Consider the following 10,000-nt stretch of genomic DNA (forward strand, 5'->3'; position numbering starts at 1 on the left):
CACACACACACACACACACACACACACACACACACACACACACACACACACACACACACACACACACACACACACACACACACACACACACACACACACACACACGCACACAGAGTTCTTTCTCAATCCCATTCTGGCCTCCAGCCAGGTCAAGCTCTACCCAGTGAATTAGTCACACAGCCCAAATAATACACCATTCTGATACTACATAACCTTGTAATGTTTGGGCCCTGCAATGACGTGACGTCTCGGAGACATAAGCCCAGGGTGAGACAGAGACGTAGGCTGAGCTGGACACAGAGCGGCCAGAAAGAGGCTAGGGAGTACACAGCATCCACTATTCAGCATCCTTCCTTTGAAACAGTGTCTTTTAGAAAGGGAGGGAAATGGGGAAGATGAGGGATAGAAAGAGAGAAAACAGGGATAGAGGGAGTGAAAAGGAGGTAAGTAGCAGAGGTATGCCGTGGGTAAACAGTGGACAATGGTGTCTGGACGGTAATCATTATGGTGTGTGTTTGCTCTTATGTCCGGTCTGAAGCAGAGGGTGAGAGGGCCTGAGCAGACACTGAGGTGGGGTGGAGAGAAAGAGGGAGAGGGGAGGGAGGGAGAGAGGGCCTGAGAAGACACTGAGTAGGGGTGGAGAGAGAGGGGGAGAGGGAGGGGGAGAGAGGGCCTGAGAAGACACTGAGTAGGGGTGGAGAGAGAGGGGGAGAGGGAGGGGGAGAGGGCCTGAGAAGACACTGAGTAGGGGTGGAGAGAGAGAGGGAGAGAGGGGGAGAGGGCCTGAGAAGACACTGAGTAGGGGTGGAGAGAGAGGGGAGAGGGGGGGAGGGGAGAGGGCCTGAGAAGACACTGAGTAGGGGTGGAGAGAGAGAGGGAGAGGGAGGGGAGAGGGCCTGAGCAGACACTGAGTAGGGGTGGAGAGAGAGAGGGAGAGGGAGGGGGAGAGGGCCTGAGAAGACACTGAGTAGGGGTGGAGAGAGAGAGGGAGAGGGAGGGGAGAGGGCCTGAGCAGACACTGAGTAGGGGTGGAGAGAGAGGGGAGAGGGAGGGGGAGAGGGCCTGAGAAGACACTGCATTGGGGTGGAGAGAGAGGGGGAGAGGGAGGGGAGAGGGCCTGAGAAGACACTGAGTAGGGGTGGAGAGAGAGAGGGAGAGGGAGGGGGAGAGGGCCTGAGCAGACACTGAGTAGGGGTGGAGAGAGAGAGGGAGAGGGAGGGGGAGAGGGCCTGAGAAGACACTGCATTGGGGTGGAGAGAGAGGGGGAGAGGGAGGGGGAGAGGGCCTGAGAAGACACTGAGGTGGGGTGGAGAGAGAGAGGGAGAGGGAGAGGGAGGGGGAGAGGGCCTGAGAAGACACTGAGGTGGGGTGGAGAGAGAGAGGGAGAGGGAGGGTGAGAGAGGGGAGATGGGTATAAGAGAGAAGTGGTGGGAAGAGAGGAGGGAATGGGTGAGAGAAAGAAGAGGGAGAGAGAGAAAGAGAGAGAAAGAGGTGGTGGAGTGGGAGAGTTGCACAACTGAATGCATTCAACCTGTGTGTCTTTCGCATAGGTTTGCAGAGGTGGGAGGTTTTAGATTTGTGTACATTCCGCGGACCATGTCATTTTGGGGTGGGTTGTGTGTGTTTAGGGGGGAGTCTTTAAAGGAGGGGGACAGCACACTGAACGTGATCATGGGTAGCATTAAGTCTCATTCATACGTAACCTATTCAACTCGGTTTACTTCTGTTTAATCCTCAAGGACACTGGTGACTAATGTCGGCCTGATGAATCGATAGTGTTTCCTGAGCAAAACAAGCCAAAGGAAACCCACTGCTTGTCACTAACCAGTTTGTGTGACAGTGGAATCAGAGCTGGATGCTCACAGGGGCTGCAGCTGTCTCTGTGCCCGGCCCCGCTGCCGTTGGTTACCAGAATGTCTAGGGGGTCAGGGGTCGGCCAATCAGAAACAGGGAGAGTCAGCGGTGCCTGACAGTTACTACTGTGGCGGAGCCTAATGACAAATGATACACGCACACACACACACACACAAACAAACACACATGGACAAGAGGATAAAGTGGTGTGTGTGTGTGACAGAGAGGCCAGGAGTAGGCCTGTTACTCAACACAGCAGGGTTAAGGACACACAGAGCAGAACAGCACCTAAACCCTTCCCTCCTCTGAGTGTGTGGCTGTTTTTGAACTTGTCTCCACCCTCTGCTCTTCCCACTTTGTCAACAGCAAGCGTTCTCTTGTTTAGTCACTGTCTTCCTCTGCTCTTCCCATCTCCTCCTTGTCATTCTCTCCCTCCCTTCACTTGTCTCCTTGTACACAGCCAGGGCACATTCCCAGAGTCAGAGTATGACAATAGACTGATACTGGAATTAGGAGGTGGAGAGGAGGGGGAGGGGTGTTCAGTTCAGTACTGGGTAACACACAAACAGCCCTGCTCCCTCCTCCACATCCCCCTCTATGTCCCTCTGTCTTGTCTGTTTCCCTGTCACCATGTCTGTTTCCCTGTCACCATGTCAGCAAGTCTGTGTCCCTGTCACCATGTCTGTGTCCCTGTCACCATGTCAGCATGTCTGTGTCCCTGTCACCATGTCACCATGTCTGTTTCCCTGTCACCATGTCACCATGTCTGTTTCCCTGTCACCATGTCTGTTTCCCTGTCACCATGTCTGTGTCCCTGTCACCATGTCAGCCTGTCTGTGTCCCTGTCACCATGTCAGCATTCTGTGTCCCTGTCTGTGTCCCTGTCACCATGTCAGCCTGTCTGTGTCCCTGTCACCATGTCAGCCTGTCTGTGTCCCTGTCACCATGTCAGCATTCTGTGTCCATGTCTGTGTCCCTGTCACCATGTCAGCATGTCTGTGTCCCTGTCACCATGTCAGCATGTCTATGTCCCTGTCACCATGTCAGCATGTCTGTGTCCCTGTCACCATGGCAGCATGTCTATGTCCCTGTCACCATGTCAGCAAGTCTGTGTCCCTGTCACCATGGCAACATGTCAGTGTCCCTGTCACCATGGCAGCATGTCTATGTCCCTGTCACCATGTCAGCAAGTCTGTGTCCCTGTCACCATGTCAGCATTCTGTGTCCCTGTCTGTGTCCCTGTCACCATGTCAGCCTGTCTGTGTCCCTGTCACCATGTCAGCCTGTCTGTGTCCCTGTCACCATGTCAGCATTCTGTGTCCATGTCTGTGTCCCTGTCACCATGTCAGCATGTCTGTGTCCCTGTCACCATGTCAGCATGTCTATGTCCCTGTCACCATGTCAGCATGTCTGTGTCCCTGTCACCATGGCAGCATGTCTATGTCCCTGTCACCATGTCAGCAAGTCTGTGTCCCTGTCACCATGGCAGCATGTCAGTGTCCCTGTCACCATGGCAGCATGTCTATGTCCCTGTCACCATGTCAGCAAGTCTGTGTCCCTGTCACCATGTCAACAAGTCTGTGTCCCTGTCACCATGTCAGCAAGTTTGTGTCCCTGTCACCATGTCAACAAGTCTGTGTCCCTGTCACCATGTCAACAAGTCTGTGTCCCTGTCCGTGTCCCTGTCACCATGTCAGCAAGTCTGTGTCCCTGTCACCATGTCAGCAAGTCTGTGTCCCTGTCACCATGTCAACAAGTCTGTGTCCCTGTCTGTGTCCCTGTCACCATGTCAACAAGTCTGTGTCCCTGTCACCATGTCAGCCTGTCTGTGTCCCTGTCACCATGTCAACAAGTCTGTGTCCCTGTCTGTGTCCCTGTCACGATGTCAACAAGTCTGTGTCCCTGTCACCATGTCAGCCTGTCTGTGTCCCTGTCACCATGTCAGCCTGTCTGTGTCTCTGTCAGCCTGTCTGTGTCCCTGTCACCATGTCAACAAGTCTGTGTCCCTGTCTGTGTCCCTGTCACGATGTCAACAAGTCTGTGTCCCTGTCACCATGTCAGCCTGTCTGTGTCCCTGTCACCATGTCAGCCTGTCTGTGTCTCTGTCAGCCTGTCTGTGTCCCTGTCACCATGTCAACAAGTCTGTGTCCCTGTCTGTGTCCCTGTCACCATGTCAGCATGTCTGTGTCCCTGTCACCATGTCAGCATTCTGTGTCCATGTCTGTGTCCCTGTCACCATGTCAGCATGTCTGTGTCCCTGTCACCATGTCAGCATGTCTATGTCCCTGTCACCATGTCAGCATGTCTGTGTCCCTGTCACCATGGCAGCATGTCTATGTCCCTGTCACCATGTCAGCAAGTCTGTGTCCCTGTCACCATGGCAGCATGTCAGTGTCCCTGTCACCATGGCAGCATGTCTATGTCCCTGTCACCATGTCAGCAAGTCTGTGTCCCTGTCACCATGTCAACAAGTCTGTGTCCCTGTCACCATGTCAGCAAGTTTGTGTCCCTGTCACCATGTCAACAAGTCTGTGTCCCTGTCACCATGTCAACAAGTCTGTGTCCCTGTCCGTGTCCCTGTCACCATGTCAGCAAGTCTGTGTCCCTGTCACCATGTCAGCAAGTCTGTGTCCCTGTCACCATGTCAACAAGTCTGTGTCCCTGTCTGTGTCCCTGTCACCATGTCAACAAGTCTGTGTCCCTGTCACCATGTCAGCCTGTCTGTGTCCCTGTCACCATGTCAACAAGTCTGTGTCCCTGTCTGTGTCCCTGTCACGATGTCAACAAGTCTGTGTCCCTGTCACCATGTCAGCCTGTCTGTGTCCCTGTCACCATGTCAGCCTGTCTGTGTCTCTGTCAGCCTGTCTGTGTCCCTGTCACCATGTCAACAAGTCTGTGTCCCTGTCTGTGTCCCTGTCACGATGTCAACAAGTCTGTGTCCCTGTCACCATGTCAGCCTGTCTGTGTCCCTGTCACCATGTCAGCCTGTCTGTGTCTCTGTCAGCCTGTCTGTGTCCTGTCATGACACTTTCTGACTCCCCAGAAATATTGACATTCATAGTAAATTCAATCCTCCTTTCATTGAACCCACTCAAGTCCCGTCTCAGAGCCCACCACCACAGCAGCTAGACACACCATAGAAGACCCCGTGGTGCAACCGAAGGGGCCCCACACACTCTATATATAAATCATCAACCTCTAAACTCTGTCAGAAAGCCGGGCCTGGGAAAGAATCCTGGTCAGGTTATGGAATGATATCCGATCCGGCCAGAGAGACAGAGCAAGGAGGGTTTAAAGGGTTTATCCCAGTCTCTCTCCCAGTCTCTCTCTCTCCCAGTCTCTCTCCCAGTCTCTATCCCATTCTCTCTCTCCCAGTCTCTCTCTCTCCCAGTCTCTATCCCATTCTCTATCCCATTCTCTCTCTCCCAGTCTTTCTCTCTCCCAGTCTCTATCCCATTCTCTCTCTCCCAGTCTCTCTCTCTCCCAGTCTCTATCCCATTCTCTATCCCATTCTCTCTCTCCCAGTCTTTCTCTCTCCCATTTTCTATCCCATTCTCTCTCTCCCAGTCTCTCTCTCTCCCAGTCTCTATCCCATTCTCTATCCCATTCTCTCTCTCCCAGTCTCTCTCTCTCCCAGTCTCTATCCCATTCTCTATCCCATTCTCTCTCTCCCAGTCTTTCTCTCTCCCAGTCTCTATCCCATTCTCTCTCTCCCAGTTTCTCTCTCTCCCAGTCTCTATCCCATTCTCTATCCCATTCTCTCTCTCCCAGTCTTTCTCTCTCCCAGTCTCTATCCCATTCTCTCTCTCCCAGTCTCTCTCTCTCCCAGTCTCTATCTCATTCTCTATCCCATTCTCTATCCCATTCTCTCTCCCAGTCTCTCTCCCAGTCTCTCTCCCAGTCTCTCTCCTAGTCTCTCTCCCAGTCTCTCTCCCAGTCTCTCTCCCAGTCTCTCTCTCCAGTCTCTATCCCAGTCTCTCTTCCAGTCGCTCTCCCAGTCTCTCTCCCAGTCTCTCTCCCAGTCTCTATCCCAGTCTCTCCTCCAGTCTCTATCCCATTCTCTATCCAATTCTCTATCCCAGTCTCTCTTCCAGTCTCTATCCCATTCTCTCTCTCCAGTCTCTATTCCGGCTCTTTCCAGTCTCTCTCTCCTGTCTCTATCCCAGTCTCTCTCTCCAGTCTCTATCCCAGTCTCTCTCTCCAGTCTCTATCCCAGTCTCTATCCCATTCTCTCTCCCCAGTCTCTATTCAGTCTCTTTCCAGTCTCTCTCTCCAGTCTCTTTCCAGTCTCTCTCTCCAGTCTCTCTCTCCAGTCTCTATCCCAGTCTCTCTCTCCAGTCTCTATCCCAGTCTCTCTCTCAGTCTCTATCCCAGTCTATATCGCCAGTCTCTCTCTCCAGTCTCTCTCTCAGTCTCTCTTTCTAGTCTCTCTCCCAGTCTCTCTCCCAGTCTCTCTCCCAGTCTCTCTCTCCAGTCTCTATCCCGGTCTCTCTCCCAGTCTCTCTCCCAGTCTCTCTCCCAGTCTCTATCCCAGTCTCTCCTCCAGTCTCTCCTCCAGTCTCTATCCCATTCTCTCTCTCCAGTCTCTATTACGTCTCTTTCCAGTCTCTCTCTCCAGTCTCTATCCCAGTCTCTCTCTCCAGTCTCTATCCCAGTCTCTCTCTCCAGTCCCTCTCTCCAATCTCTCTCTCCATTCTCTATCCCAGTTTCTATCCCAGTCTCTATCCCAGTATTTCTCTCCAGTCTCTCTTTCTAGTCTCTATCCCAGCCTCTCCCAGTTCTGAAGCCGATTGTCCTGGCTGGGTTAATTGGGATTTCCCCGATGGGAGTGCCGGAGTGTGGAAAGGAAAGTTTGGGCTCGGCGATCCAAGGAAAACAAGGCTTAGATGTGGATGTGCACCACGGGTAGTTAGGAATGGGAACAACATCGCAATAAAGGAAAATAAATAAGATTGGGAAGGAGGGGGGAGAATAAGGAGGGAGGGGTGAAGGAGGAGGGGAGAGTGGGGGATACGCAATTCATCTGTCACAGGATAAATGAAGTGGCCGAGTCCCAACACCAGACACCAGACACACAGACATCAGACATACAGAGGAAAACCTGCAACCCCCTTCTAACCCTGCTCATTGTGAGCTACAATGGGGGGTATAAGGGGCAGAGAAGGCAGGAGGGAGATAGAGGGGGCTGTCTCTCTATCTGTCTGTCTGACAGTCTGGTTTTAATGGAAAAAAGGAATAGATTCCCTCCTCCTCCGTAAAGGGTGATCCTCATGAGGAACTCAATGACCAGGGCTTTGAAAGTGATGGACAGACAGACAGCAAATCCCCCAACACTTTCGACTCTGAGAAGAGGGGGATTTATGGGTAGATGGGGGGTTATAAGGGGTGCTGAGGGGGGATTAGGGGCGGATGGGGGTTATAAGGGGTGCTGAGGGGGATTAGGGGCGGATGGGGGTTATAAGGGGTGCTGAGGGGGATTAGGGGCGGATGGGGGTTATAAGGGGTGCTGAGGGGGATTGGGGCGGATGGGGGTTATAAGGGGTGCTGAGGGGGATTAGGGGCGGATGGGGGTTATAAGGGGTGCTGAGGGGGATTAGGGGCGGATAGGGGGTTATAAGGGGTGCTGAGGGGGATTAGGGGGATAGGGGTTATAAGAGGTGCTGAGGGGGATTAGGGGCGGATGGGGGTTATAAGGGGTGCTGAGGGGGATTAGGGGCGGATAGGGGTTATAAGGGGTGCTGAGGGGGATTAGGGGCGGATAGGGGGTTATAAGGGGTGCTGAGGGGGATTAGGGGCGGATGGGGGTTATAAGGGGTGCTGAGGGGGATTAGGGTGTGGGGTGAAGAAAGGAAACAAGAAGAGCATTTATCATAGGCACACAGGCAGGAATGCCAATGGGAACCAATGGGAGGGCTGAGAAAAAGCACTTCTCTTCTCTCTCTCTCTCTCTCTCTCTCTCTCTCTCTCTCTCTCTCTCTCTCTCTCTCTCTCTCTCTCTCTCTCTCTCTCTCTCTCTCTCTCTCTCTCTCTCTCTCTCTCTCTCTCTCTCTCTCTCTCTCTCTCTCTCTCTCTCTCTCTCTCTCTCTCTCTCTCTCTCTCTCTCTCTCTCTCTCTCTCTCTCTCTCTCTCTCTCTCTCTCTCTCTCTCTCTCTCTCTCTCTCTCTCTCTCTCTCTCTCTCTCTCTCTCTCTCTCTCAGCTCCCAGTGTGTCACCAAATGTGTATGTGGAGATCGTCTCGACCGCAGACTGTCTGCCTCTCCTTCCTCCTGACACCAAGTATGACCATCATCAAATATCCAACATCAAAGCGTCCAATAAGAGGTCATTTCTCCTGCATTCCTTTCCTGCTCCTTCCCATGTCCTCACACCAGAACTCACACACCGTACCACCTCGCACAAGATGCTTTTCATTACTTAGACTGTGACTCAATCTAAACTAAGAGTACTCCTACTGATAGTAGTGGAAATTGGAAACCACTCTTTGCCAGAAACCAGAAATGAAGAGTAAAACACTCTCCCAGAAAGGGAGGTGAAAATTATAAAAATGATAGACTATAAAATGTAAACAAGGTGGTAGAGGGAAGGATATAGAGGTAGAGAGAGAGAGAGATTGTTTATTTCACTTTTGTTTCTAGTCTATTTCACTTGCTTTGGCAATGTAAACATATGTTTTCCATGCCAATAAAGCCCTTTGAATTGAGAGAGAGAGCGACAGAGAGAGCGACAGAGAGAAAGAGAAAGAGTGAGAGAAAGAGAGAGAGAGAGAGAGAGCGACAGAGAGAAAGAGAGAGAGAGAGAGCGAGAGAGAGAGAGAGAGAGAGAGAGAGAGAGAGAGAGAGAGAGAGAGAGAGAGAGCGAGAGAGAGAGCGACAGAGAGAGAAAGAGAGAGCGACAGAGAGAAAGAGAGAGGGAGAGAGAGCGAGAGAGAGAGAGAGAGCGAGAGAGAGAGCGAGAGAGAGAGAGCGAGAGAGAGAGCGAGAGAGCGACAGAGAGAGAAAGAGACAGAACGGCAGACAGGTAATCACTACCCTGTCGAGGTCCTGTGGGCACAAGTATGGGATGACAGTGGTCTGACAGGTAATCACTACCCTGTCGAGGTCCTGTGGGCACAAGTATGGGATGACAGTGGTCTGACAGGTAATCACTACCCTGTCGAGGTCCTGTGGGCACAAGTATGGGATGACAGTGAAAACACCCCATATTACCTTGTCTTTATCTTTTCATGTTTTCTACCATTCTGATGAATGTCCTGTGGACTGAAATGTTGATGGGGTTTTTAAGCAAACTGGAATAAAAATGCCAATAAAGCCCTTTGAATTGAGAGAGAGAGCGACAGAGAGAGCGACAGAGAGAAAGAGAAAGAGTGAGAGAAAGAGAGAGAGAGAGCGACAGAGAGAAAGAGAGAGAGAGAGAGAAAGAGAGCGAGAGAGAGAGAGAGAGAGCGACAGAGAGAAAGAGAAAGAGTGAGAGAAAGAGAGAGAGAGAGCGACAGAGAGAAAGAGAGAGAGAGAGAGCGAGAGAGAGAGAGAGAGAGAGCGAGAGAGAGAGCGAGAGAGAGAGCGACAGAGAGAGAAAGAGACAGAACGGCAGACAGAAAGAGAGGAAGGGAGTGAAGGAGATGGAGACAGACAGAGAAAGAACAACATAGAGAGAGGTAACGAGATAGAGGTGAAGAGGGAATGCTCTCCTTTGTCATCAATGGTAATTAGAGCTACGAAAGAGTGGTGTTTATATGAAGTGTTTGGCCTGACAGTGGTCTGACAGGTAATCACTACCCTGTCGAGGTCCTGTGGGCACAAGTATGGGATGACAGTGGTCTGACAGGTAATCACTACCCTGTCGAGGTCCTGTGGGCACAAGTATGGGATGACAGTGGTCTGACAGGTAATCACTACCCTGTCGAGGTCCTGTGGGCACAAGTATGGGATGACAGTGGTCTGACAGGTAATCACTACCCTGTCGAGGTCCTGTGGGCACAAGTATGGGATGACAGTGGTCTGACAGGTAATCACTACCCTGTCGAGGTCCTGTGGGCACAAGTATGGGATGACAGTGGTCTGACAGGTAATCACTACCCTGTCGAGGTCCTGTGGGCACAAGTATGGGATGACAGTGGTCTGACAGGTAATCACTACCCTGTCGAGGT

General features: G+C 52.0%; 2 protein-coding genes across 3 annotated transcripts in view; one reads left to right on the forward strand and one right to left on the reverse strand.

The window, feature by feature from the left end:
* The window catches only part of LOC123999673 (cAMP-dependent protein kinase type I-beta regulatory subunit-like), a 432,723-nt gene that overhangs the window by 319,161 nt on the left and 103,562 nt on the right, over positions 1–10,000 (forward strand).
* Positions 1–10,000, reverse strand: part of LOC123999674 (platelet-derived growth factor subunit A-like) — a 41,868-nt gene that overhangs the window by 5,575 nt on the left and 26,293 nt on the right. The gene's annotated exons all lie outside the window — the stretch shown is intronic.

This window comes from Oncorhynchus gorbuscha, linkage group LG16 (genome assembly GCF_021184085.1).
Source record: "Oncorhynchus gorbuscha isolate QuinsamMale2020 ecotype Even-year linkage group LG16, OgorEven_v1.0, whole genome shotgun sequence".
NCBI lineage: Eukaryota > Metazoa > Chordata > Actinopteri > Salmoniformes > Salmonidae > Oncorhynchus > Oncorhynchus gorbuscha.